This window comes from Coturnix japonica, chromosome 2, assembly GCF_054131305.1.
Source record: "Coturnix japonica strain WE chromosome 2, WE-NBRP24, whole genome shotgun sequence".
NCBI lineage: Eukaryota > Metazoa > Chordata > Aves > Galliformes > Phasianidae > Coturnix > Coturnix japonica.
The window spans coordinates 52,506,723-52,532,091 of NC_140664.1; the positions used below are offsets into that span (position 1 = coordinate 52,506,723).

Sequence of the window (25,369 nt, forward strand, 5' to 3'; positions counted from 1 at the left end):
GTTTTAATATTGAGCTGTGGAAAAAGGGCACGTGGGACCAGAGAGTTGTGCTGGCATCTGGGGAGGGCCTGTGTGCTGGGTCCTTGGGGAGCACCACCCCATCTTCACTTCTAGCCTTTATCCGTAAGAGCAGAAGAATTGAGCACCGGTGCTGTGATCCAGGGAGGAGATGTCTCCTGAAGTAGAACCCTGAAAATTAGGAACAGTAATACTTTTTACTTCATCAACATCTGGCATGGCTTAGTGTAAAGCAATTGGAGTATTTTATCTACACTCTGTAGTGATCGCTCTGCCTTCGTACTAGATGGCCTCTGTGGGTATTTGCCTTATCCTTAGGGCTCAATTGGCCCTCTAAATTTATCTTCTGCCTCATGCTGGTGAACAGTTTGGCATGGCTGTGGTCCTAATTGTGGCCAATAGAACACTGTGAGGAATTTGTATGGTGAACTGTCTGTTAAAACAAGACATTCCACCTCAGTCTTGGATTTTTTGAAGTGTTTAAAACACTTTAAAACTTTAAAAAAAACCAAAACCAAACAACAAAAAACCGCTAATCAGTAATTTCAGCATTTGAATATACTTTTCTGTTGCAAAATTTTGAAACATTAATTAACCGTAGGATCTTTCTGCTTGATTGAATTTTCAGTTCATATTCAGATTTATTTGCATAGATTTTTTTGGGGGTAGGTAAGCTCCAACTACATTACAGAATGCTAATATGCCATGATGCATTCTAGGAAGGATAAAAAATGGTGTCTTATGAAAAGATCAGGTAGATTTTAGTACTCAAAAATGTCATTGCCAGCGCAAAATTTTATTACAGGGTGGGCATCAAAGAACACTGAATTTCACTTCCTTGTCTTAAGTTTAAATAGACAGGTGCTGTAGACTGCAGATAAGATCTCTTGTTTGGATACTGTAGTTGCAGTGAGTGCGAGTAGCACATCCTGCCTAACATGAGTTCAGCAGACAAGAATTTATATGGCATGCTAGTCTTCTTTGCCATTAAACTGATGGAAGCATATTTAAAGAGGAAAAAGAACAAAAAATGTGTTTTTGTTAGTTTAACAAGCTGCTTACAAAGGAAACAGGAAGAAATGTTAAAAGGTGTTCGTTGTCGTAATTAAATTGTTACCAAAATTAACTGTGGAACCATGTCTTGTCTCATTTAAAAAATAGATGTAGCTGCTTTGATTTCGTCTTTTGGTAGTTTATTTTATGCATTTATTGTTCTTTAATTAGAGTTCCTCCGTATTTGTCCTTCTTGCCTGATTGCCTTTGCCTTTTATAGCTTAAGGTGAGCTTTCCTTGCCTTTGCATTCGAGATGAGTTGAGATAGCCACCTACAGTGATTGCATTGGTTCCTTTCATAATTTTTTTTCCTCACCGAGGATGTTTTTCCTAAGGTAAACAGAGGTCTACTGTATTTCATTTCTTTTCTTTTCTTCTTCTTCTTTTTTTCTTTAATCTTCTCAGCATTCTCTACTATTCTGAGTGGTTTCTTATATCTGCTCTCTATTTTAAACTGGATCGAACTGTATTTGAAGTGCATGGCCCTGCTGGTACCGTACATACTGCTAGAATAATGTTCTCTGACTTGTGTGCGACAAAAAGGTCAGGTTTTCAAAGGCTGCAGGGCAATCATGTTGACCCATCCATTGCAGTGGGTTGGTCAGCTTACTGACAGTGGAGCAGCTGAAGTGACGTGCAGATGGCATAGGGGCATTCCTGCCTTTCTGATCTGGTTATTGAATTTTTGGGATCTGATGCTGATATAACTGCTGTCTTGTTTTTCTTATTATGCTGTCAGAGATCTGAAGACTATCAACCAGTATGTAATGAAGTGAAATAAGTGGATCTTGTGGTTAAGGCTGGTTTAAAATTCCTGATATACGTAGCTTTTAAACATTTTTCTATATCGTTGGAAGAAATAGTAAAGCATCTGCATTCAAATTTGGATATGAAGCCACTCGGCTCTTAAAGTTACCCAATTAAATTACAACTAAAATGAGGACATGTAATGTGAAAAAATGTAACTGCACATGAACATTTCTTTATCTGGAAGGAAAACTATATAAGAATGAAAAGGCTCAACAACAATATTTAATATTATATCAGATTACTTAACGTATTGCTCTGTTTACCTTTTTAACAGATCAAAGGGGATACTTCACGAGTTTTGTGCAGTTTGTAAGTATTTGTGTCCAGAATGTCATTGCATTATACATGGATTATATTCTTTCATCCTGTGATAAAGGAAAAAAAAAAACCAAACAAAAAACCCTCTTGCATTAAACAAGTAATTAAATTCTATGGACATGTCAGGGAAGGAACAGTATGAGATCATTTTGTATTTTTTCATTTACCTCTCAAGAACTGTGAGGGAACTGGTATTGGTGGTAAATATGTGGCCTTTGTCCTTTGCTATAAAGAGTTTGTACAATTTATCTCCTTGCTGTAGGTGCTGAGCAGCACAGATCCAACTCTATTGCATCTTTATCTAATGATCGACTCCTAAGGCAGTAGCCAGTGTCTCTTGCTGTGGGTAGAAGTGCAGTACTTATCTGTCTGTGACTACAAGAGTTTCTGTTGCCCTCCCTTTGTATTACTCTGCAACTTACCCTGTTTTTGGAGGACAGGAGGTATAGTCTTACATTGGAACATGGTCCATGGGATCATGGTCCTGGGATAGAGCTTGGCAGGCAGGGAAAATTGTGGGGCCTCGACCATCCTTCAGAGTGTGGCTGTCTTGCATAGGGTGCTCTTCCCAACTTCAGGCTCAGCAAAATAGTGAGCTGACATACAAATGTAAATGTACTGCTTGATTTAGAAGTAAATTTAGAATAGGACACTATAATTTCAACAACCAAATTACAAATTTCCCAGGAACTGATTCATAAGATAATAAAATTTATAGGCTGTTTTCCCTTCCCCTCTCTTTGAAAGTGCACTCTCTGTGTTCAAATGGACAGTGATTTCTTGCTAACCCGGGCAGAGATGGTCCTACCTACCTGTGCGTAGTGTAGATTTTAGGCATTAAAGCCTGCTACTGCATGTGGTAATAACTCTGGAGTAACTAGAAGAAAAACTGCGTAGACATCATCTCTTTTGAAAACACTTCCTTCAAGTAAATGTGAGGAAAGATTTTCTTTTGCTTCCATGATACCTCCTTTTCATGAAAGCCGAGTGTTTCACAAGGTAAATTCTCTTGCTCGTTCATTTTTTAGGTAGGCATGTAACGTCATACATGTGTATCCTGTGTTAATGTGCTTTTACTATAGAGAAGATAGCTTTTTTTTAACTCTTCCCTTGCTTATAAAAGATCACTAAAAGTATGATTTTTTTTCTATATTCTTGGACAGATTTTTTTTTTTTCATTCCAGTTAATACGGAAAAAGATTGCCACAGTTTAGTTTCACTTTTTGTCCTCTGTTTTGGAAGTCTATATAATATCACAAGAATTGTGATATTAATAATATCTAATATTATATATTAAATATATTTATATTTATATAATATAATATTATATATTATATTATATATATAATATAATATTAATTATATATTATATTATATATAAATATATTTAATATCTAAATATTAAAATACCTAGAGGTATTTTATTGAAAGGCTGTTTGAAAAGTGAACTCATGACAAAATTTGCATACCTACTTGCTTCATTAATTTGTATATTATAGCAAATCAATTTATAAGCTTGTTTACTTAAAGGCAGATGAAGATAAATGGTGAGCACATATACACATAGGTATAAAAAAGTTTGGAGATTTATTTGTTGAAATAGCTTTCCATCCTTCTAAACCACTGAATAAAAATGTAAATCAGTATAACAACATCCCAGTCCTAAACACAGTTCCAATTTTTTTTTTTTATTTTTATTTTTTTCCTGCAACGAGCACTGAAAGCATGAAGGTACAAAGATGTAAGTAGATTTTTGTTCTACGATGATAGATTCTGTTCTGAAGAACACTATTATTAAGATTACTGTCCTGTGCTTGACAGTAACTTACACACAATGTAGATCCGATTCAAAGTATAGCAATTTCTAATTTAGTAATGAGCAGCACTGTTGGGTGCTGCAAACCGACTTGATTCAATTGTAGGAAATGGAATCTATGCACGTTAGGTATTTCAAAGCATGCTGGATTCTTTGGAGTTACACAGTATGAAACAACATCGGTGGTTTTTTGAATGCCTGAAACTCTGGCATTGAGAGCATTTGCTATTTATTTCAAAATAAAAGAGCTGCTGTAGAGACACCTGGACTTGCAGAGAAGGAAAGGGATGCTGACACCTGGTAGATAGTTTCCTGGTGACATAACAGGGTCTAAAATATCGAGGTGGACAGTGGTTCTGCAACGTAATGTGCCTCCCATGCTGTGCTGCATGCTTTAAAGCTCTGCCTGACTTTTGCCCACGACAGCTAGTGTGCTGTAAGCCATCGGAGGCGCATGTCGCTTCAGGTGTGCTTCTGAAGCCTGTGAAGAATCAAAACATCTTGGCCGGCCGGCAGTCTGCCCGATGACCTTTTTCTTGTGTAGCTGGGTGATGGGTTGTGAAGGGGAGAGCTGGTTACAGTCAGGATGGGGGGGACCCGCCGTGGCGTGACGGCAGGTTCAAATCAAACCCAATAGTTGCTTCTTGTACTTTCTCCTCGTGTCCTGCCAGCTTGCTGTATGGCTGCCACAACGGTAACCCTGCGAGTGGCTTGATTGGTGAGGATTTACATGTGTGCTAATTAGAGTGGAATAAATGATTGGCTGTTTGCTGCATCGCCATAAAGGGTGCCCAGATGTACACACTACGTGAACATAATGTGCACGGGCATGGCGCATCAAAGTTTGTCAGCTGCATTACCTCAGCAGGCTTAGGGCCTGTCGGAGAGAATTTGCTGATAATCGTCCCCTATGATTTAGTGTCTGACTTGGTGAAAGTGAAGGACCTCAAACCACCGCCTTGGCAAGGGAATTCCCGATCGTTTAACTAAAGTAATAAATGAGATAAAAATCTATCTGATGAGAAGGGGAAAAAGAAGTTTGGGGCTGTAAACAAATAGTCTTTAGCAAGGAATTCTGTCTGATCAGAAATAGTTTGGAACCTAACGCTAACTAAGCATCAAATTAGCTGCTGCAATTAACAATAGACACTGAACAGAGTGTTTAATTATGCTTAATTTGTTATGATACAGCAGAAGTCTTCAGTTATGAAAATCCCCCAGCTGCCCAAGTATCCCCTGCATAGCTCAAATGCTAAAGTTTGCACACTTGGTTAATTTAATAAAACAAACGTGGAATGTTGTTTTAATATTGAAAATCTGGATTAGATGAAGGTAAAATAAATTTATTTTTAGAGGTGATCATTCTTTTTCAATCTCTTAAAAAATCTAGGCTCTCTTCTTTCGTGAAATTGTGTAATTAAGACAAAATCCCACATGTATCGTATTTATGCACAGAAATCGGTAATATCTGATTGCTTTGACAAGTAATTTTGTACTTACATGTTCACAATATTGATAATGTATTAATGTACAATGATTAAATGGTTAAGCTGCCATATTAAAGTTATGAGTGGGAGCATTTATCCGGCATAGCTAAGCAGGAACAAAGGCTGTCCATTTATAGATGGCATTATTCAATCTCTGAACTGCTTGGAGATGTTGACGTTACAGCATTGATTCTCAGCTTTGATACTGTGCCTCACTTGAATGACCCAATAGAGCTAAGTGATAAGGTTAAGTTAATTACTGTATCTGTGCTATACAGCTTCCACATGATTACAGCGGAGAAAGATAGTGATTCTTCTTGCTTTAATTAAGCAAAAGAGAATGAAAAGATATAATTGGTTTTTATAATAATCCTGTCTTATATCACTATCAACACACAGCGTGTTTTTTTCTACAACTTTGTTGCACGTACTCCTTGCAGCAAAATTTAAACAGTAGAATGTAGAAGTAAATTATTTAAATCCTTTTCCTAAAACATGGTGTCGGCACACCAGAATTAAATAGTTAATAGCTCTACTAATACTTCTGTAGCACCAAAGGGTCTGTGACAGAAAATTGTGTTCTAGGTCTGAGCAATCCATATTTGATTGTTTCAGAGCATCTGCTATTCTTTTGGTATTTGTATTATGTGATATGAAAGCATTTTAACCATTGCTTTAATTTTGCTTCTAATGGTACGTTGACCTGCGCTACAGTGGCTTTAGTATTGTTTTGTGAATAAGAACTTTAATGGTGCTTTATTTTAAATTAGCTCATTAGTTGTCAAAAATACTTGCTTTCTGTTTTGAAGGTGAAAGGGAGTTGGAAAGGGTCTGGAAAAAAGCCATAGCAATCTCTCTCAGGATAATATTCTTTTTTTCATTCAGTCATGTATATAATATAATTTATGTATATTGTATGGTATGCAAAGACAGTTTTACATTGAAAATAGATGAAAATGGATGAAAGCTGACAGTAAGAGAGCAGGATGGGAGGGAGGGATCGGCAGGTTTTAGTTCTTCATGCAGTAAGCCCTGACTATTAACCATTTTACGTAGGTAATCCTATGTCTGTATATTTAGCTCTCCTAACTCTCAGGAGTTTACAAGGGTCTGCTCACATAGAGTAAATAACACTTACCTAATCAGGTAACCTCACAGCAACTTTTTCAGGTTTGTACTTTTCCTGAATGCTGCCTTCTGAGGAGAAAGGGAACAAATCTAGCCAAGAACATTTGTCTTTTATTGGTGTTGGGTTACATGGCTGATAACCTGTTGTTGGCTAATGTGGAAAAGAATTTGCTGTGGGCTTCTGTTTTCTTGTTGTATTTTGTTCCTTAAATAAAAATGGAATATCTTGAGTTGATTGCAGTGCTAATTTGGAAAAAGTCCGGTAGAGTAGAAATAACCTAGTGCCTGTTCTCTGATTATTATTTTTTTTCCTATGTGTGTAAAAGGAAGGCTTATTACTATTACTGCTTCTACTGTAAATTGGTTTGGATTTAAAACACTTTAAAAAAATACATTTGAAAGAAGTTCCATGCTGCACAGTTAAATTTTCATCTAAGTAATTGGTAGTCCAGGGCAAAGTCATCCGTTGCTTACCAATGACTTTGATTATATTTAATATTATTCTTTTTTCACAATAATAAAGTTTTATCTCCTTACCAATTATTTGTTTGAAAATAGACTGTGTTGAGATTAAAATCGTGGTGCTGGAGATTTTAAAAGCTGTGTGGTTCCATGTCTGCCTACAGACAACCTTCTCCTAAGGATTTTGTGGCTGCAGAGAATTACTGGAGAGTGTTTCACTTCTGTAAAAAAATAAAAGCAGTACACAATGGCATGCAGTTACAACCATGCATTTTTTTTCCTCCTTATTTTTAATTTCTTTTTCCTGACAAAAACACCTCCTTGAAGCAATAATGTCTTAGTACACTAAGATGAAACACAGAAACTGTGTCCAGTATTTTCAATATTCTTTCTTGATAGTGTGTTTAGAAGCTCTTCATGTGTTCTGAAAACACAATGAAAGTGCTGTTGCAGAAGCTGCATGAGAATAGGGAAGTCATATGCAGAGGGAGCGCTAGTTTATTGCACAGAAAGGTCAAATGGGGAATAGAGGGAAGTGTTCCTAATTATCAAAGTATAATATAGATAATTCCAGAATAGTCAAGTTTCTTGTTTGGAAAGAAGGCACTAGGACAAGAGTAACATCCCGAGTTATGTGCAGCCTGTTTTAAGAAATCTGATTCTGTTTTTGGTTGGTTCCATTAGTTTGAAAATCTCAATCAAAGGATTTATTGGACAGGCTTTTTCTGTTACACGTCTGCTGATACCTCCTCTCTCACTCTACTCTCACTCTAAGGAAACATTAGCTTCTTCAAGCTAACCACCCGTACTTTAGGAGAAATACTGACAGATTTGCTAACAAAGGATGCATATGACTTGTTCATACTCTCAACAACTGGATTGGCTGGAAGAGAAGATTCTGATTATTTTTTTGTTTTGTTTTGTTTTTTGTTGTTGTTGTTGCTCTTCCCTGAGCTTAGGGGTCATTGTATTCATTTGTTCTGCACATGAACTGAGGATTTCCAGTCCTCAGTTGGCTGTCAACCTGATGTCTTTTGTCAGCTCTGTAGTCAAATTTTAAAAGGTTCTTGACATTTATTGCCAACACACGCAACAACACTTGGAACATTTTCCTCTTGTTCTTTTGTATTATAAATAAATTCTTCATCTGGAGAGCAGAATATCTACTTCTTCTTCCACTCTTGTAGTGCGTATTGGTGATGGGAAACTAAAGCAATTGTGCAGAAAATGAGAAGGCATTTTATGAGAAAGAATGCTCTGGGAAGCACTGAGTTCTCCATGTACAGTAAATATTTTGAAATTCAAAGTAACATCGAACTCTCAAGTTCTTAATATATCTTTCTTCAAATGGCATATGCACAGATACCGAAAACAGACACTGTGTGTTCCTTAATGATATCTGCTCTCATGCTGTTTGATTGCACAGACAATTTGACAGTGATGGACATTGCTCATGCTTAATTCTTTTTAGAAAACATTTCTAGCATTTAACGTCTCATAGGAAAATAAATGAACAGGGGACAATTTCCATCGACATGACAGCTGAGCAACCGTATCTCTTCAGTGCTTTTACATATAGAAAAATACGGCAGAGCTAATAGTTGTAAGTGTACAGCATATAATGTTTCTATACTGCTAGACATATGATGGGTTAGCATTGTGTAATAATGACAATATTCTCTAGTTATGCGCTTCTTAATGTATTGGAATGTTTACATATTTCAGCTGAGGTGATGCTTATTTCATTAAGTCATATTGAGGAAAAGCAGCTTGAAAAGTTGCTTTCATATGTCAAAATAATGATAAAATGAGTTTGAGGCCTTTATGATCAAGAACAATTTCTGCCTCTTTTTAATGATATAGAGTAGTAATGACCTGCAGTTTCATTTATTCTGGGAAAAAGTATAATTGCAAAAATTAACTTGTCATACACCACAGCTCAGCAAAGTTACTTTCCTATAAGTCTGTGGTCACAGTATGTTTTTTTGCAATTCAGCATCTGGCTCTGTGGGGTACTGATGGCTTCTATGAAGAAAAGTACCAGGGTGAGCAATTAAATGTAAAATGACAGCATAAAATATGATCATTACGGTTATACAAAAGACACATTTATGAATTTTGCAGATAACTGTCATTTTTTCTACTCATATTTGCTCTTTCTTTGTTAGCGTAATATTTCTTGTGCAATTCATTTTTTTCTTCTAAAAAGTGAACAATGCCTTTTTAATTATCCTGACACTTGTTTATATCTTTCTTATTTGTCACATTTGAAGGCTAATGATACCTCTTTCACTTTGTTCTGACATTGTACTTTCAACTTTATTTCAAAATCGAGGACTATTTCTTAAATTAACACGAAGGTTGCATGATGAAGCTAGAATTTCTTATGGAAATCAGTTTGTGTACTGTTGATTAGATAATGTGCAGCACCTGAAAGAAAGATTATCTGGCTTCAATTCTCAGGGGCTGCCAGGCAATGGTTTGAAGTGCCATTTTTGAATTTAGCTCATGTTTTGTCATTGAGGAGAAAAGATTGGTCTTGCTAGAAGCTATTTTAGCCATATCAGGTATTGAAAATATTACATAGATCTTCCTATGAGGGTTTTCTTTATGACTGCCCATTTCCATACTAGAATATTTATTCTGCTCTTTCTGTAGCTGTTTATATTTTCACTGGCTGAGGTGGGAGGGTGTATTTGCTCCTTCCTATATATGTGTGTGTGTATATGTCATTTCATAAGATGCTGAAAATGGTGGTACTTCTTACTGATATCAGTTAGGTATGTTGAAGAGGAAGGAAAGAAAAAATAAGAAGAAAAAAGGGAAAGGGGGTTACAAAATCCTATCATCCCAGAGAATCCTAGTAATGCAAACAAAAGCAGGATGTTTCCTTCACTCTGTTCTGATACTGTCAGGTTTTCTTCAAAAACTCTTACTGGTTTCTGGTGCTGCCACAAAGGAGACTGAAGCAGCACAGTTTTATCTACAGCTTTCAAGGTTGTTGTTGCAGTCATAGAGGGGCAGATGCAGGAAATGCCTTTCCTTGTATCTCCCTGCAGAAGTCCTACTTCTGAAAATACTTTGAGGACTGTGGTAGGCAGGATTGCTGGGCTGTATGTTTGGAAAGTTGTATGCTTACTCTGTAATTTAAAAATAATGAGAAGAAAAGCATTGAGTGCATAGTCCTAAAGATTAATTATTCACATCCATTGTCCATAGAAAGCTAAGCACACTTGCTTTCCCCCCATCGTAAGCAGCCTTCATTAAATAAATGCGGTACTCTGGAATGTGGTAAACCTACTAAATCCTGTTTAAAAAATGGGAGTGGGTGAGGCACTGTTTCTCTTGGAAGACCCCTCTGCATCCCAACCTGCCTTTGACAGCTAGGATTAACAGAGACCTGCAGTGTTGGGACCTGGAGGGCAGTGGGGCCTAAGGTGGGGGTCAGCTGGCCTCAGGAGAAGGCCTTCACCCCCAGGGAGGCCCCTCCACCACCACAGGTCAGGGGAGGCAGAATCCCATTGCAGGCAATGGGAAATGTGAGTCTCTAAGCAGACCTTGCTTCAATTAAATTGATGGCACAGTAACCTGGCATTGATTCCCTGGTGATAAGGGAGGCGACCCCACTTAAGACCATGGAGAAAAAATGAGAGGAACAGAAAGTATATTTCTGTCAGTATTATACTTGTGAATGGATGGTACCAGGGATGTAAAGGGCTAGGTGACTCAAACTGGAAATACCTGCTTTACGGAGACCTCTGTTGTAAAACCTCTTCAAAGTCGATTGGCTTTTAAGCACCAATTTAAGATGGAGATAGAGATTTAAGAATCTTGGAGCATTTCTATTTAGAGCAACTATTGTGTAATCTACACAGCCTCAGAGAGTAGAGAAAGGTTTGTGATAAAAAGAATTTGAAATTAAAAGGGATAATATCTGTGGCAGACAGTCTCAAGGGGATTCAATATCTCTCAAGCAAATATGTCTCCAATATAAGCTCCTCTGCTGAGAGTGTTATTAGGTACAAATAAGAGCTAATTTCTTACAGTTTAATGTCTCTAGGAATATGAGATAGAAAACAGGTGAAGAGCTGGAATTAATTAAGAGAGAGAGGAAGAAGAGCTAGCTGTCCTGGCATAGTTTAAAATGCTATGGAAAGCCAGGAGCAGCTTGGCTTGAGGTAGATCAGAATTCCTTGGGAAAATTTGTTGTCCACAGAGTAGCAAGAAAAAAAAATAAAATTAAAAAAAAAATATATATATATATTGTATATATATATATAGATAGATAGAAATGTATATATTTTTGGAATAAGTCTGATCCAAATTACAAGAATTCAGTATTATATTGTTTTTCTTCATTCCTGTCTTCTGGATTGTATTTAGATCGTGCAGTGCAGTGCTGTGTGGTAATTCTCAACTACCTCTGAGAAATTTGACATGGTACTTCACTGTAGCCAGTATGCCTTGCTTCTCTAAATAGCAAGTTTCCCTAACGGTATGCTTCTATAAGTAAAGTGCTTACATTGCTTCCAGTATCAAACTTTACTCTGGATTTGCAAACTGACTGAATGCAAAACACTGCATTGTGTCAACTGGACCTACACAAAATTGCTTAAATGTATGTTTTCCAGCAGTACTTGGATGTCAGGGGGAAGCTCTTTACAGAGAGAGTGGTGAGGTGCTGTAGAAGGCTTCTTAAGGAAGCTGTGGATGCTCCATCCCTGGTGGTATTTAAGACCAGGTTGGATGGGGCCCTGGGCAGCCTGGTCTAGTACCAGATCTGGAGGTTGGTGGCCCTGCCTATGGCCTGAGGTTGGAACTTGATGATCCTTAGGGTCTCTTCCAGCCCAAGCTGTTATATGATTCTATGGCACTTACTGCCATCAAAATGATTCTATTTATTTTAGGTTATATTTACAAGGTGGAACTGCTAGCTGGGCACTGCACAGTCATTTAATAGCCACTGAACATTTGAGCGAAACCTGATGAAAGCCATGGAGCAAGCAGCTGTTGAAAGGAAATTGCTTCTTAGCCTCCAAATTATTGGTTAGCTATTGAATAAGGTACTAGAGTGGTCACTAGTTAAAAACTGACTGTCATAGTCATACAGAGCAAAACCTGAAAGAAACATCAGATACAAAGTTGTAAAAAGCAACCCGCAAAAAATTTGCTGCAAAGAGAGAACATGATTTGTGCTGATCCGCAGCAGTATTGGTGCATAATAGTGTAATATACTTTCTCAACAGTTTTTTGTTTGTTTTTGTTCTTTCCTGTTGTGGCTTTTATTAAAGAAGAAGTAAACTGTTAGATTTTATGGTGCCTCAGAAGTATTAACCAAGTGTAAGAGATACCGGTGCATCTTTAGCACAGTGGATTGGAAAGGTGTGAACCTGTCTGCATTTCTCTGTGAGGTGTTAATTCAGATGACCAATGATGATGGTTTAAATGTCAATATTATTAACTACTCTATTATTCATGAGCAGAAAGGAGAGAGAAGGCACACTTTCCTGCACAATTAACTGAACTGACATCTCTTTTTGGTTCTACAGAAATTAACAGTTGGGAAGTAGTGTTGTATTCTTTATTTTCTTCCCGTATTTCAAGAAGACTGAAGCATAAGCAATATATGTGATTTTCTAACAGACATCGTCTGCTAACAGGAAGATTATTGACTCAGAGCAATGTTTTACTTAAGCGGCTTGTAAAATAAGCTCCATCTATCTCATGGTCTGCTGAAAGAAGTTTGAGAAATGACTTCCTCTTTCTTCCATTTTCATTGTAGAATCATAGAAGTGAAAAATTGTTTGGGTTGGGATGAACCATAAAGACCATTTGTTTCCAACCTGCCTGCCACTAGCAGGAACACCTTCCACTAGACCAGGTTTCTCAAAGTCCCATCCAGACAGAACTTGAGTGCTTCCAGATGTGGGGCATCAGCTGCATCTCTGGGCCACCTGTGCCAGTGCCTCACTATCCTCATAGTGAAGAATTATGGCCGCTACTCTTTGTCCTATCACTACCAGCCTCTCTCCAGCTTTCCAACAGGTACTGGGTGGCTGCTCTAAGGTCTCCTCAGAGCCTTTGCTTTTCTAGACTGAACAACTCTGACTGTCTCAACCTGTTTTCATAGGAGACGTGCTTCAGGCTTCTGAATTATTCTCGTGGTCCTCCTCTGGACCCACTTCTACAGCTCCATGTTCTTGTTCTGGAGACCCAAAAGTTGAATACCCAAGTGCTCCAGGTTAGATCCTGTGATGACACAATAGAGGGGGACAGCCACCTACTTTGCCCTGCTAGCTGTACTTCTTTTGATGCAGCCCAGAGCCACGATTGGCTTTCTAGGCTGCAAGAATACACTGCTAGCTCATGTCAAGCTTTTCATCAACTGACATCCCCAAATACTTTTCTTCAAGGCTGCTCTCATTCCATCCCTTGCCCAGCCTGTATTTGTGTTTGGGATTGCCTTGACCCAGGTGCAGGACCTTGCACTTGGCCTTGTTGAACATCATGAGGTTTGCATGGTCTCTTTGTATGACATTCCTTCCTTTCTGTGTGTCTACATGAGTGCCAGTTTGTAAAAAGATGAAGCCAGATAGAGTATGTATAGAGTACATGTTTTATTTCATTCTAACTTCAATTTGCGTCATGTTCGTTAAGTCCAATATGGTTCTGACTAAAACAGAGGCTTGCTTCATTCTATTGCCTTGGAACTTACCTCCCTAAGAGTGTACATCTTAAGTATAATAGGCCTAATAATTTAACTTTCAAAATATATATTTAAAAAAAAAAAAAAGAAGAAGAAGAAAAGAAAGGAAGCATTACCTTTATGTATTATTATGGAATTCAAATGTTTACTAGAAGTCTTTTACTTGTACTTCTGTGTTTTCAAAAACTTGCAATGTCCAAGTGAAAATATACATTAAAAACCGTGGCTGCTTCTGCATCTCTTGCACAAATGAAAATGGCATAATTCCAGGGTTTTCAATGTTGTATATAAAGGGAGAATTACTATACTGCATACAGAATATATCAGCTTAGGAGAATGTGACCATAATGATGAAAGGAAATCAGAGAAGTCACAAAGTTCAAGGAGTGAAAACCATGTGCTGAGTATTGCTGTTAGATATCTTATGGTTTTTCGTCTACCACATCACCTACCAGCTACCTGAAGTGTGGGCTCTGCAATAATATTAATATTTGAAATGCTTTGTCTTGTTAGCATAAATATAAGTAGGGGACAGGAAGATTTTTATGTTACAGCTTTTAAACCTTTTGATGAAGTCAGCTAGGATGTCATGAAGTTTATTACTTAAGCATAGATTCCGTCCTTTTGTCAAAGATGCCACATTCTTGAATTATCGAATTGCTGGCATGTGTAGGGCCCCATTAAATTTGGTGGTGCAGTGTCTATGCAGGATTGAGGCTCTTGTTTCATTTCAGAACTTTCATTTCGTACACTATGTCAAAAAGGAACAACAGACTAAAATGTTTTACTTTATTTTTTATGAATGAGGGAAAAATAAACAGTGCTTATGATTATGAAGTGACCTCTGTTGATTGTTAGTTTTTGAAAAAGGAATTTTCACCTTTCAGGATTGCCTGTGTAGATTAAAAATTGCATTAACAAACTGACTTCTGGCCTCCAATAAGCAAATGTATTTCTGTTTCAAATATGTCTGTATTTGTGCTTATTATGAATGTTTCTTTGTCACTGACCACAACTAAGTGAATGGGTTAATGATAATAGTAACAGGCATATGCTTTTGTCATGTAGAATGTAGATGTGAATAAGGAAAGACTTTGATTATATTATTGAATAAGTCCAGCTTTGGCGAGGGTGTCTTGGGAAGTGTGTAATAAGTTTATGTATAGTCCTACTAGTTGTATGGTTTCAACTGATGATCTTTTTCTACCTTGGTGTTTCCATTGTCAATTTTGCTTGCTGTGGTTGCACCTGCCTTGATCAAATTTCTCAAAGACAGAATACAAGGCCTTTGCCTAAAGGAGTTTGCATTTGTCAGACACATGAGCTAGATTAACCATGACCCTAACTGGTTAATTCCCTTTAAAGAGTATCCTGGACCCCTGACAAATCACACTAGTGATTCCTTCTTGTATAGCACCAGTTGCTAAATGATGGATAACATTTATTGGTGATACCAATTTAATATATGGATCACAGATAATAATAACTAATTTGTTATTGCTGAAGACAACGCTGTAAACATAACCTTGCTATTCAGTTACACCACTTAATCAACAAATACTGTAGATGAAGAATGACAACAGAGGGTAGTGAAAAATGCTCACTAAGTTGTCCGTTTTGCATGTGATTACAGTGTTTGATATATTGGTATTTTATTAATGTAGGCTTGTGTGCTAATACTATTTCCAGCATGCCAGCTAAGAGTGTCCACTCATTAATGGAACACTAAGAGCAAGTCTGTTCAATGTAGCAAAGATGTGAAGGTATAAAGAACTTCAGGTGAATCTGAGAACCAACTTTATGCTATTTGTGATCAGAAATTTTTGTTTCTTTGCCTTGCAAATGAAAGACATGAAAATATTAAAGAGTGAGATCATATTTTAATATTATGGAATATATGTATGAGAAAATAATTTGGGGGCCTCTCAAAATCAAAGATGAAAGTTCTGGTTGCTTTTACAAATTGATGGCTGGGAAAGCTCATACCTCACAGAATTATTGTCCTGAAAAATACTTGAATGCGATGGATTTCTAAATTGCAGTCCTGTGACTGTAGACATTTTTCCTTTCTTTTTGATAGTTGTTATTACAGTTCTTAATTGTCTGTTACATTTATATAATGTGATAAAGTGCCCAGTTTTTAGGTGCCTTGACTAAGTATTACTTATTAAGAAAAAAAATAGTTTGGAATTAAATGTTCTGGTTTGTTTGATACCTGTCTTAATTTGAAATATGTTTTACATATTACATGCTTTTGAATATGAAGTGAATGGGATTCCTCATTAAAACGGACAAGAAGTGTTAAAGGTACTGGAAGTTTTGTATTTGCTTTAGTATTATGCATATGAGCAGTGCAATGGTTTGTAATTGTGTGATCAATATTAATTTTGAAATTTCTGGAGCACTAGTTGCTTGACTTTACAATCTTAATAATGCCATTTATATATTTATACAAATATAAATATATTTATATAACAAGTCACATGTCAAAAACTGTTGAAGTGAAAGCTCTGCTGGGATAACATATGCCTTTGGCTTTGGTGAAAGTGTCCGTGGGGGTGATGGGGTTGCATCAGCACAGCAGAACTTAGTCTTTGGGAATGAAGTGCATGCTGCTGCTGCTGTAAGGTACATGACAGTGCTGTTGTGGTTGGTGATGCTGTAGTGATCAGACAAGGAGCGGTCCAGTGCAGAGAATGTAGGATTTTTAATTCCCCAGGTTGTGCCCTAGTCCTCAGTCGTGTTTTGTATTTCAAATTTACGTTCTTTCTTCAGGTTCCCTTGTCTAAGCAAGATGCTTCAGTTGCCTGCACTATAATGGGAAGTGGTTTTACAAGCAGGAGGGATTTAGTTGGTTTAACTTCAGGCCAACCATATAAAACCCACACTGTAAAGGGAGGAGGGAGCTTGTTAGGCACATAGACACGGGAATGACTGTGAGGTTGCAGTAAAATTGCAGTTGGCTTGCTTAAAGACGGAGACATCTGCCAACCCGTCTTCAGTTTGAAAGCCATGAGAAATCATAGAAAATAAACCATCCCTCATTAGCTTAATTTATTTGGTTTTTGTGAAAGATGTGTTTCCCTTGTTTACATGAGGCGAAATTGTCTGATCTTCTCTAAGCATAACTCAAATACTGTAAAATTACTTGTCTTATTTAGTGTACAATAAACCTTTTCCAATTAATAAACCTGAGAATAGGTCAACTACAAAGACAGCAATGTAAAACACCCACGAGTGGCCATTAAAAATTTATGGACCAAGCATTTGTTAGAGTTATCATTGGATGTCATAGATTTGAAAGGCTGTGCCCCTATGAATAAATGATAATATTAAGTCTCTGCAGCCTCTCTGTAATTAAGGATACTTTTAAACTACACTTCTGATACTTTCAGTGCAATTGTTGAAAATGGCAGGTGTTAGGCTGTTGGAGCTGTCTGGAGTGTTATGAGATAGGATCAGGAGAGTAGGGTAATAAATATCATGTGCTAATGCAAGTGCAGCATAAAAAGAAGGATAAACAGATCTGAAAAACAGGATAATGGCTTTCAGATATGAGGAAAAAAATAATGGGAATGAACATGGGGGTCATCTAACATTAGATGTTCTTGCTATTTCTTGGGATTGTTTTGACTTGAAATCTTCAGATTACAGTTTGAGAAAGATTCTGGGCACTGCCTTCCTTTTAAGGTTATTACTTACAGTATTACTGGTTGTCTAAGATCTTGTAATGATCAAATGCGGGATGAAAATAGCACAAAGCAAAGCTCACATCAAAACAGGGACACATTATGACCGCCTGATGAAGCTACAGAAAGGAGGCATATCTGAGTTTGTGTGGCTGCCAAAATATGGTGCTGTTCTAGCCATATATCATGTCCCTGACCTCTTGCTTTCAAATGTGGCTCATAAAACTGTGAGGTAAACTGGAAGAGCTCAGATTCTCCTAAACAGGAGGCTAATGGGAAATTCCCTGTTAGTTTACTGAGTGAACTAATTCAGGTGACTGCATACCCAGAATGTGTGTAAGGTGAAGAGGAGAAGAAGGGTGTATGATGCCTGAATGCCTCAAGAAAAGCCAAATTACTGAAAATTCTCCCCTTTGGAGCTAGGTTTCCTGATTTGAGAATACAGCCATGTGAGCAATAGTGTGGATAAATAGTTGTGCTGGTTCCAGGCTTGTTTAAGAACAAAACTTCTGTTAGCTTTAGTAGTACTTAGTTTGTAAAATCCCAGCACCTTGTGAACAGGCACTGTGGTCATGCTCTCCCTGGTATAAAACACCATTCTATTACAGTTAATGAAGCATCCTCAGGTTTTAGAGGGCAAGGCATGTATACACTTGTAAATATTTTCGCTTTTTTGCCCAGTAGCTCTGCTCAAGCATTTTGCAGTGTATTTGTGTGCCCCGGTGGCGCAAGTGGTAGGAATGCCATGTTGCAACACTGGAGGCCCTGGGTTTGAATCCTCCCTGTGGCACAAGTGGTAGAAGTGCCGCTCTGCTACACCAGGAGGCTCGAATCCCGGGGGGTTGGACTCGATGATCTCTAAGGTCCCTTCCAACCCGCATGAGACTATGATACTATGATATATATACATATATATATGTGTATTCATAGATGCATATACAATTTCATGAATGTCCTTTTATGCAAACTAAGCAATTTGAGGAATAAATTACCAAACTAGTACTTAGGAATCTGTTTTTCTCCGTCAAAAAGAAAAACAGTTGCCTTGCTGTTTTCCACAGCTCCTGAAAACTGAAGCTTAGAAAATGTTAGCTTACTTTATGTATTATTTCCGTTTTGAATCTGATTTCTGAGATGCACTGAGCTCAGCACTGCCATTTTAGTTGGTGGTGTGTGTTGTTTCTTATGTTCCTACTTAGCACTTTATAATTATTTCTGTTGTGTTTTTGCAAACTGCTTTTTTTGCTTGGTCTTTTAACGGGGCTTAGGTGCATGGACTCAAAACTGGTTGCAGGTAGACCTTTTTAACTCGTAGATGTGGTCCCATGTAGAGTTCAAAGTTCTACTAATTCTACTTGCACAAAGTGTCCTTTGAAAACAATGGCATGTGCTATCAAATACTTTACCAGTTTTGGAAAAAAGCATTAAGCTAAATGTACACCAAATAATGTTGCCATCAAGGGGGAAGTTGAGGAAAATGTATTTTAATCTTTCTGTGTCCATGTAGATTATTTTGTATTTAAGGTTGTATAGTTAAAAGAGGTTTCGGTTTTAAACAGTTTGTGACAAGTTTCTTGTATTTCAATTACATCTACTACCTGAAGTTGATCAGTTTTTAAAAAATAACAGTGCATTAATAGGCTGTAGTAGATGTCTTCGGCCATTTTCCCAGTCGGTAAAAGGACATAAAACTTTTTCATCATTCTATATATATTAATAAATTATTAATAATACATCATTTAAATTGTAACAATACCAACATGCCAATTTAGTTTCAGACCTTTCTGTTGGATGCTTTTAAATGATGTGGTAGCATACACCATAGCATGATGGACTCCTGTGCTTCAGAATAACAAAGTTAAATGTATGGGCCAATATGAAACTTCCTTTTTCTTTTGAAAAAGAAGGTGGATAAATATAAAATGTAGTTTATGTCTTGTCTTCTCTTTCTACTTAGGAACCCCACTGTATCTGAATGACGCACATTATCTGCCAACCTAAATAAGGAAATAACCAAATTCTGCCTACTAATCCACCAATATGTGGGTGGATTAAAACTAATGATGTGTAAGGCTTTCTTACTGTGGGTGTGTGGGTGGGTGGAGGTGTCTGTGTTTGTATTGAAGGAGGATTTAAGAAATACCTAGAAGGGAGAAGTTGTGTGTGGAGAGCTAGCAACCAATTGGGTGAGGAACTGTTGGTTTATAATCACTTCCAGTCCAGATATAAGCCATTTAATTTTGCTCTCCCCTGTTCCAATGGTTCTTTATTGCTTTACATATTTAATTGGTCATGACATCTATATAGCATTTTAGTAGTTCATTGCATTATTCCTCTAATTTCAAATACAATATGAAAAAAACCCAAAAAGCAACAGGAAAGAAACACAAAACAAAAAACAACCCATTGCAACTATGGTGCTTCTCCATACATGTTATGTTATTTTTAGCTCACATTTCTAATTTTTGGCATTGTAGTTTAATATTTTCAATCTGTTCAATATTTAAAATGGGTAATTTTGAAATCTTTTGAATAATTAAACTGGTTCAATTTTTAATCAATTTAATTTTAAACTTTATATTTAGGTCAATCTAAACATTGAACTATTTCAAAAGTTAAACAAGATAAAGTGTTTATTTGATTCAAAATATATATTTATCGAGTAAGATTCAGGATTTGTTTTCTTCCTTGCATTTCATTCTATACAAGCACTTTAAAAAGTTGGACTGTTAAAGCTATCAATTAAGATATTGTGCTGCACTATTCTTAATAAGATAGAATAAGAGACGTTATTTAATATCACAAAAAACGATTTTAAATTGCTATTGTAGGAAGGTGCTTCATGTACATGATTAGCTTATTAAAAAATCCTGAAATGCTGCAGTAATTGTAAATTCTAAGATGTTGTAAAGCTGAAGCTTTCTTTTCAAATTTTAAACACCGTGGCAGTAGTAAATCACTCTACATTGCTCATGATTAAGAATTTAGTTTTATTTTTAACATAGTTACTTTTGTACTTAAATAAATATTCAGCCCGTCTGAAATTCATAACCTTTTCTGCTTCGTTGTTTTCCTCACTTTCAGTTCTGTACTCCTTTTGTGTATACAAAATGCATTTGAAAGGAATATTCCCAGCAGTGAGGAGCAGTGACAATGTCTCCTGCTTGCCTTGACACACTTCCAGCATTTCTGCGAGGGCTTTACACCAGGAAGTTGCAAGTCCTGGCACTTGCCGAGTTAAGACAAAATGGGGAGAAAACTGTTCAGTTGAATCAAAATCAGGAAATGTAATGAAATTTAAGGAGGAGCATTTCTTTGGCTGAGAAAATCCAATGTTCTCTTAACCACGTATAGTTTATATTTGATTGAAGGTACAGTAATAGGGAGGACAAGAAGGGTACGTGCTTTCCTAGGTGTGGTGAGGCTAATGTCGGTTTACAAAGATGCTTTGAAAAATGCCATCCCCGTGGTCCTTTTTGCTTCCTGACAAAGAGCCAAGACTCTCAGATTTCTGCTGCTTTTCTGCAGTGTGCAAAGTCACGTCAGGCATTTCCAGAGATTTTTGATGCGTGGATGTCTTCTGTCATCTGCAATCACGCTGGCGCTCCTGAGCCGGGCCTATCGAAACTGAACTCTGCTGCCTTGCTGCAGGTCAGCTTTCATGGACAATTAGTGTTGTAACAGCGCTTCGGTCGCAAGTTGTCGTGAGTGTTTATTGTAACGGCATCATCCTGGGGTGGATCAGCAGCGATCACTTCATCTGCCTCTTTGCTGAGGCATTTTGCACTGGCCTTTTCATGGGTGCCGGTCAGGTGGGTGCTCACCAGGCAGCAGCCTTGCGGGGTCCAACCGGGACCTGGGGCCCTCAGGCACGTGGCTCCTTCAGCCCCCCTGCACCCATCCTCCTTCCCACCATTCCCTCTTGGTGACTTCCAGGTGCCCCCATGGCTGCCAGCTCTGACAGGAGCAAAAAGAGCTGTGTCCCATCTTGTCAGCAGCCACTGCACTGCCATGCCTGATGTTGTGTGAGGGGACTGCTTCCCGCCATACGCAGAAATAAACCAATAAATCTTCAGTGTCACTTGACTTATTGCCACCTGGTTGCTATTTCTCCCCTCCCCATCATCCCTGAAAATCACCATGGAAACAAATACTCTTCATTTTAATTTATATATTTATTTTGCTTTCTTGTTTGGATAAAAAGTTCATATTCATTAGCGCTCTTCAGAGTGCGTTGAGATACCACCTTCAATTACTGGGATGCAGACTTAGCTTGAAATAATACTTCTTCCTTACTCAACAGATTTTTTTCTTTTTCTTTTTTTTTTTTTCCTCTTTTTTTTTTTTTTTGGATTACTTCTTAATATCTAGAGAAATTAAAAAAAAAAATAATAAAAAATCTCTAAGCAGTTTTATGAGCAAAGCTAAATAGAAGTTTTCCAATGCAGTAGCTAAGTAGTATGCTCATTTTATGATTGACTAAACCAACAAAGTACACCGCCAACTTGCTGCTAGGGAGACCAGAGGGAATACAGTCATTCCCTGTGGGCTCTGAGCTGCATCCCAAGGGATGTTGCCACAGGAGGCAGCAGGCAAGGGAAGCAGGAGGAGGAAGAGCGCAGTGGCACTGGTGTCCCTCAGCTGTCCAGCGCTCACCCAGCTAGGCCAGGCATGGAAGGAGCCTGTGGCACAAGGGGCTGGAGGCACTGAGTGCCCCATCCGCCTCTTCTCTTCCACTGGCTGTCACTGAAGGTTGTGAGACCTTGAGTGAGGGGGAAAAAAAATATTAAGAAAAAGACAAGTTTTTGGTCTTTACAACTGAAACATGCTAATTTTCTACATAAAAAATATGATTGTGATCTGAAGGAAGAAAAGGGAAGGTTTCAGCTTCCATCTCTTATTTTTTGAGTTGTATGAATTCAGGTACTTCTGTGTTAGTGTGACATGCTCAAATTTCTTAATACTCATGTCTTAATATGCATGAGTAAATCCTTGACATTTTTCTTTAATCTTACTAATTAATTATTTTAGAATTTTATACTCAATTTTTTTAGTTTGTTTTGTTTTCAAATGGTTCTTTGTATCAAGCAGATAGCAACTGCAGTAATTATCAAAACAGTGTGGTATGGGCATGCAAAGAACCTAAATCATCTTCACTTTCTCATCAGAGAAAGCAGTTTTCTTGTCCCCATAACGTATGCATTTGAAATGTGCAATTCTCTGCTGAGTGAAAAAAAAATTGATAATATTGGTCATCATACTACAAAAAAATCCTTAAGACATCGTTTAGCTTTTTAGCTGCATAATGCAAATATACACAGTATATAAAGTGCATGTGTTTATGTGTTGTGCACATAGCAACATTGCATTAGCAGGATAATTTCTGAGAAATAGGAAATAGTTTGTATTTATTATTGTAGGAGCAAAGATAATAACACTCTTTTAGAGTGTATTGATTTTTTTGGTGGTTTAAATTTGTTTTTGTTTGTAATGTCCAGTCGCAGTTTTAAAAGGAGTTGATTTCCTAAAAACTCAGATCTGACCCTTCATTATAAAGGATGTGAGCGTAAAAGAATGTGAAACTGGGATCTGTATATCTTTATTTGGCTGAAGGTTCAGTTCTCATATTAGGTGTTATGTAAAGAATTTATTTCAACTAATGGTATAATTGTGGTTTATGTATACTGGATTTTGATATTAAAATCAGCAAGCAGGCCACATTTCAGTTTGGAAGATATTACAGAATGAAATAGATACGTGCTAAATAAGATAATTCATTTCAGTTGTGACGAACTGTAAGCCATGATAAATGATTTTCCTGCACAAAATTCCCCATTTCTGAGACAGTATTAGTTTTTACTTTAATTACCAGCTCCAGTAATGTTTCCTATCCATAACTGTCTACCAAATAGACTGTTGCTGAGCAGAGGGTATGGCCTGTTTACTCATCCGTAGAAAAGAGTGCCTAAGTTCTACCAAGTCTTCCTTACTTGGTCTGAACCTCCTCATGGGAGAGTGTCCTTCATTTAAATATTTAAATATTAATGTTTCATTTTCCTGGCGGAAAACTTCAATGTCATTTTAAGGATACGTAACTTTGCTGGGGAATCTTTTCCCATTACAGGTGTGAGTCTCATTTTTATTCTTAATCTGAGGAGAAAGCATTTAAAAAAAAAAATGGATCTGTGCTTCCATCTTGAGAAGTCTGACTTATTTTCTTGCAGAAAACCTGCAGCAACAAAAACAACGGAAAGAAGCTGTCAGGGTGGTTTTCTCAAAAATGGTTTAGCTGACATTAGCCACAAATGAGCAGAGCGACACTAACTACTAATTGATTACAGTAATTACGCAGTCTTTGGCTAGTTTGTATTGGAAAACTATATATACTCCTCACATAAATGTGAACTTGCAGAATGCACAGAAAAGGTCACTCTCATTTGCATGATAGGCTTCATTAGAATATGCTAAGGACAAGACCTAGTGTTTTATGACTTCAGGTGATGAATAGCTACCATATTACTCTGCTCACTGGAAGCATGTTTCAGTCACCTTAATTTACATGCTGTTTTTAATGCTAAGAAGAATCAGTGAGTTGTTGTGGAACTAGCAACAGATAACAGTTTCATTTTATTATGGCTGTGTTATGAGATATATTTAGCTGTGTTCTTTGTTCTAAGGAGGGAACAAACATTTTTTTTTGATATTTTGAGGAGGAAATTCTGTACATTTCTTACATCAATGGTTATCTGTGCTCCAGAACTACAACACAAAAAGAAATAAAAGGAAATACTTTTATTGGCAAGACTTCTCATTTTTACCCTGTGAATATATGTAAATATACATATATGTTTAGATATACGTATGTGTGTGTGTATTAAAACACATGGGGACTAGGGTAAGAAAGCAATTCACTAGATCTCTAAAATTGGAGGCTCTGTTTTTAGGTAAACATCTTTCCTGTAAGGGTGGGAAATGCAAGGGGATTTTACTTCTGGACTGACTTCATTGCCTGTATATAATGAAGAATATAAATTCTAACACAATAAGTGTGTTTCCAATCTGTGATATGTAATCTGCGTCTGTAATGACAGACATCTGATATTCTATCAGGTAATAGTTGTTTCATTTAACTGTAGTTCTGCAAATCCTATTATAAAATTGGTAATGAAGGTTCTCATATCAATATTTATATATTGTAACATATTGGAACACGGGATTAACATTTATAGGTTTCTTGCTTGCTTGAAGGTCCTTGGGTTGTAAAAGGCACTTCTATGAGTAAAGCTGGCTAGAAAGTAAAAAGTGGACAGTTTTGTTATAAATTGCAGTTTTGTAATAAAATTGTACAATGAGCTTGCACAAGCTTTTTAAAATATCATTGCTGCCACTGAACAGGTCTGTAATTTATTTATTCAGGAATGTTAGCGGCGTTTTTGATTTATTTGTTTTTAGAGAAGTTTTGTTAAGCAAGATAATGAGCAGAGCTGGTGTTAATCATTTTACTGTGCAACTCTGAAAAATGAAAATTTTGCATATCTTTAACACTGCTGGGGAAAATAAATTCACTCATAATGCTAATGGTCTATTGGTATAATTTTTAAAAAATGCTATCTGTTACTCTGGAGAAATTCAGTGCATTCATACATTATGCTAAAAGCTAAACTAATCAATATATAATTATACATCCATATGTACGTATGGATCGAATAATCAGAATTATTTGGTATCTGTAAAGATGAAAAATGGATTTGATGGTGGTCACTGCCATAGGTGACTATGTGTTTGTTTACAAATAGCCCTTCAGGTGTGTGTATTCCTCATGTATGCACATTGCAAAGTTTACTTCCTACAGCTGACTCTCAATAACACCAGTTGAATTTGT

General features: G+C 37.0%; 1 protein-coding gene across 7 annotated transcripts in view; it reads left to right on the forward strand.

The window, feature by feature from the left end:
* Positions 1 to 25,369, forward strand: part of ZNF407 (zinc finger protein 407) — a 329,424-nt gene that overhangs the window by 88,481 nt on the left and 215,574 nt on the right. The window lies entirely within an intron of this gene.